We start from the raw sequence: 5,230 nt of genomic DNA on the forward strand, positions 1-5,230 counted from the left end.
ATGGACTTTTTTTTTCTTTCTCTCTTGTTTGTTTTTTGTTGTGGTGATGGCTGTGGTTTTGTTTTTGTTTTCCTGTTTGTTTGTTTCTCTCTTTCATTGTTTTATCTTGTTTTTATATGAGTATGAACATGGTTTCTAGCCTCTTTGTGGTTCTTGTTCTATTCTGTCCTTTTTATCTCTTCCTTCTCTCTTTTCCTTCAGTCTGCTGCACAAATTTCCCACAGTTATCATGATCCCTATTTGTCTGCCAGCCTTACTTCTAATCTGTTCCTCTTCTTTTACGTCTTTATTTTCTCCCCAACTCCTGAAGGAAAATTGACATATTAAAGACTTCTACACTACATATAATTTTCCTGACCTCTCTGAAGTGGTAACAACAAAGCAATTGAATGAAGCTCTATAAAAAATCAAATCAGAAATAATTTCTCAGATAACTGCAGAAATAGTGTCCACAGTGAAATCCATGCTTAGTGACTCTAGAGTCAATACAGATTAAAAAATAGAGGCACTGAAGAAAATTATGGAAACCATGAATGCTTAGCATAGGAAAGAATTGGAATCCATATGGCAGATTCAAGCAGATATCCAGAAGAATAAAAATTCCATTGAAGGTATCCACAGCAGGATAAACCAATGTGAGGACGGGATTTCAGATATAGAAGACAGGCTTGTGATTAGTGATTATGAAAAGAAAGATTCCTTAAAAACAGCAAGGGACCATGATAAATCAATCCAGCAGCTGCTAGATGAGGCAAAAAAGAATAAGAAGATTGATTGGAGTCAATGAAACAGCAGAAATAGCACAAATGATACTAAAAAAACTGTTCACAGATGTCATGGCTGAAAATTCCCTGGTAGGGAAAAATAATTTGACACTCAGTAAGTGAGGCATATAGAACTCCAATTAGCCATGATAAAAAAACTACAGCCAGCACAAATGATATTTAAAAAAAACTGTTCACAAACATCATGGCTGAAAATTCCCTGGTAGGGAAAAATAATTTGACATTCAGTAAGTGAGGCATATAGAACTCCGATTAGCCATGATCAAAAAAATCTACAGCCAGGTGTATAGTCAAGATTCCAAAAAATCAACATAAGAATAGAAACTTAAAAGCTGTTAGGGAAAATAAGTAAATCACCTATAAAGTAGAGCCCATCAGTATTACAGCTGACTTCTCAGCACAAACCCTCAAATAAAGAGGAGGTTGGAGTGAAGTACTTCAAGCTCCAAAGGAAAACAATCTTCAACCCAGATTGATGCACCCTGCAAAACAGTCTTTCAAAACTGATGAAGAAATAAAATCCTTCCATGAAAAAGAACATCTGAGGACATTTATGGCCACCAAACCAGCACTCCAAAACGTTTGAAGGACATTCTAGAAAGAAATAACAAGGACTACAATTCCATGAACCCCAACAGAAGTAATTCACTAGGCAAGGCAAACAATTAAATGGGGGTGAGGGCAGAAAATGGGAAAATAACACGGCAAGCATAAGTCAATACATATCAGTTATAGCCACCAAAGTTAATGGTCTCAATTTACCAATCAAAAGACACAAGATTGCAGAATGGATCAAGAAGCAAGACCCAACAATATGCTGCATACAGGAAACATATTCAATTCAAAAAGAAATTCATAGACTGAAAGTCAAAGGATGGAAAACAATACTCCATGAGACAGTGATGGAGACTGCCATGAAGTGGCCCTGAGCAGGATTTAAATTAACCAAGGGGCTTTTCATGTTTACTTATGAATCTGTCCAAGGCCTAGGCTACTTGTCTGGAGATTGGTGGTGGGCTCAGAGTAGGTGAACCTCTGTGAGTCACTGATCCTTACTGAGGCCTGTAATGGCCGATGAAGCTGGAAACCTCAAAGGATAAGACAAGATCACAGCCAAGGACACCTGGATCAAACCTCAAATGAAGACTGTAGCCTCAGGCATCTCACTCCTAGGTAGATTAACTTAAAACCTTACTTGGAGAAGTCCTTGAGTGGTTTCACCCTTCTTGAGTACTCCCCTCCCTTCTTCTGATAACTAAATAAATATAGGCCACCAAGAAAAGGTTTTGATCTTGGCCCTGAGAGAATCTCAAATTCTATGATAGGGCTTTGATCCTCCTAGAGCCCTGAAATCATTCCATTCACTTCTTCTTATTTAACCTTTGCTGTACACTCATTCAGGAGATTGTGGACCTGATCAGCCTGCATGAACTAAGGGGTGTTATTAACTTGATAAGACAGGAACTCAGAAAAAAGTAGGGGTAGGTATTCTATTTGCAGACAAAGTGAATTTTAAGCCAAGATTGATTGGAAGAGATGAAAAATTTCACTACGTCTGTGTGAAGGGAACAATGCAAGAGGAAGAGATAACAATCATAAATATATACGCAAGTAATACCAGTACCCTCAACTATACAAAACAAATATTAATGAACATGAAAAATCAAAGAATCACTAAAATAATTGTATTGGGGAATCTTAATACCCCACTATCATAAAAAGACAGATCAACTAGACAAAAAATCAACTATGAAATATTAGAACTGAACCAAACTTTTGAATGAATGGATTTAGTAGATGTCCACAGAGTGTCCTACCCCACAACATCAGAACACACATTCTTCTTAGCTGCATATGGGACATTTTTCAAAATAGACCACATACTAGCTTATAAAATGTGCTTAAATAAATGCAAAGGAATTGAAATTATCCCATGCATATTATCAGACCATAGGGCAATGAAATTGGAAATCAATGGTCAAATAAACCTCATAAATATATGGAAATTAAATAGCACCCTCTGGAACAACCAATGGGTCACAGAGGAAATTAAAGAAGAAATTTTCTACAATTAAATGATAGACAGTTTCTACTATTAAATGATAATGCCAATAAAATATACTGAAACATATGGGGCACAGTGAAAGCAGTTCTAAGAGGGAAATTTATAGCAGTGAATACCCATATCAGGGAAACAAAGCAAGTACAAGTAAATCACTTAATGTTGAACCTCAAACTTCTAGAAAAATAAGAGCAGGCTAAGCAAAAAGCTCATATGAGGGAGGAAATTATAAATATCAGAGCAGAAAGTAATGCATTGGATGCTAAGAAAATAATCCAAAGAATCAATGAATCAAAGAGTTGGTTCTCTGAAAGATTAAATAAAATCAATAAACCCTTAGTCAACCTTACCAAAAAAGGAAAGAAAATACTCAAATCTATGCAATTAGGAATGAAAAGGGTGAAATCAAAATGGACCCTGCAGAAACCTAGATTATCTATATCTACTTTGAAAACTTCTATTCTAATAAGATTGAAAATGCAGAAGAAATGGACAGATTTCTAGATATATATAAATTACCAAAGCTGAATCAAGAAGATATAAATCAAGAAGATATAACCCCAACTAAACCAATATCAATCAATAAAATCAAAGATGCAATTAAAAATGTACCAACAAAAGACTGCTTTCATTGTGTCCCACAGGGTTCTGTTATATTTTCTTGGCATTATCATTTGACTCTAGGAATTGTTTAATTTCTTTTATTTCTTCTATGACCCACTAGGTATTCAAGAGTGAGTTATACAATGTCCAGTTGTTAGTGAAATTTCTGTAGTTTCTTTTGCAATTGATGTCTAGTTCCTGTGAACTATGATCTGCTAGGATACAAGGAATAATTTCAGTGCATTTATATTATTAAAACAGACTTTATGGACTAGTCTGTGGTTTATTTTGGAGAAAGTTCCATGTGCTTCTGAGAAGAATGTATATTCTGTTATAGTAGTGTAGAAGACTCTGTAGATATGATCCTTTACATAGAAGACCCAAAAAATTTCCTCAAATGACTCCTAGCATAACTAAATTCAGCAATGTAGCAGTATATAAAATCATCACACAAAAATCAGTAGCATTCCTGTATAGCAATAATGAACCTATTGAGAAAGAAGTTAGGAAAACAATAGCATTTACAGTAACAGTAAGAAAAAATAAATACTTCAGAAGTAACCAAACTAAGAAGTGAAAAACCTCTATAATGAAAGCTATGGTACTACTCTGAAAAAGGTCATTGAAGAAGACAAAGACATCCCAACAAGATGAAGGAAACCAACAAGACAGAACCAACCAACAAGATTGAAGGAAAAAGTCCACTACTTACCATGGGGCAGTCCTATTCCTGTCACTTGCCAGTGGACCATGGTATTTCCCCAGGAATGTGAGGCAGCTCAAGTTGTCAAAACAACCTTTCTCTCAAAACTGCTATATAGACTTAATGTAATGCCAGTCAAAATACTAACAACAGTTCTCACATAACTAGAGAAAGCAATCCTAAAATTCATATGTAACCAGAAAAGACCCAGAATACCAAAAGCAATCCTGGGTGACAAAAGCAAAACATGAGACATCATAATCCTAGATTTCAAGTTATATTACAAAGCTACAGTGATAAAAACATCATGGCACTGGCACAAAAACAGACATGTGAACCAGTAGCAGTCTCCTGATCTTTGACAAAGGAGCCAAAAACATATGCTGGCGGAAAGATAGCCTCTTTAGCAAACAATGCTGGGAAAACTGATTTTCACATGAAGGAGACTGAAGTTGGACCCATATCTCTCACCATGTACTAAAGTAACATAGGAATGGATCACAGATTTAAGTATTAAAACAGAAACACTTATAAGTAGTTAAAATTCTTGAAGTCACAGGTGTAGGCAAGTACTTTCTGAACAGAACCCCAATTACATAAGAAATAGCAACAAAAAATCAGCAAATGGATTATATAAAATTAAAAGGCAATGGAAAGAATCAACAGCATAAAGAGATAATCTTCAGAATGGGGAAAAACTTTTAGTAGCAACACTTCAGGTGGGATAAATATCAAGACTATACAAAGAGGTAAAAAAGAATCAAACTCCTCAGAGTAAAAGATCCAAACAAAAAATGGGCAAGTGAAATAAACACACTTCTCAGAAGAAGTACCACAAATATGTTAAAGTGTTCAGCATCAGTGGTGATTAGCAAAATGCAAATTAAAACAACACAAGATACCATCTTACTCCAGAAAGAGTGACAGACGTCAAGAAGTGAGACGGTAACAGATGCTGGCAAGGATGAAGCAAAAAAGAAACCCTTATACGCTGTTACTGGGAATGTACTCTAATATAACCTTATACGCTGTTACTGGGAATGTACTCTAATATAACCTTATACGCTGTTACTGGGA

This window comes from Chinchilla lanigera, unplaced genomic scaffold (assembly GCF_000276665.1).
Source record: "Chinchilla lanigera isolate Chin_1 unplaced genomic scaffold, ChiLan1.0 scaffold00069, whole genome shotgun sequence".
Classification (NCBI taxonomy): domain Eukaryota; kingdom Metazoa; phylum Chordata; class Mammalia; order Rodentia; family Chinchillidae; genus Chinchilla; species Chinchilla lanigera.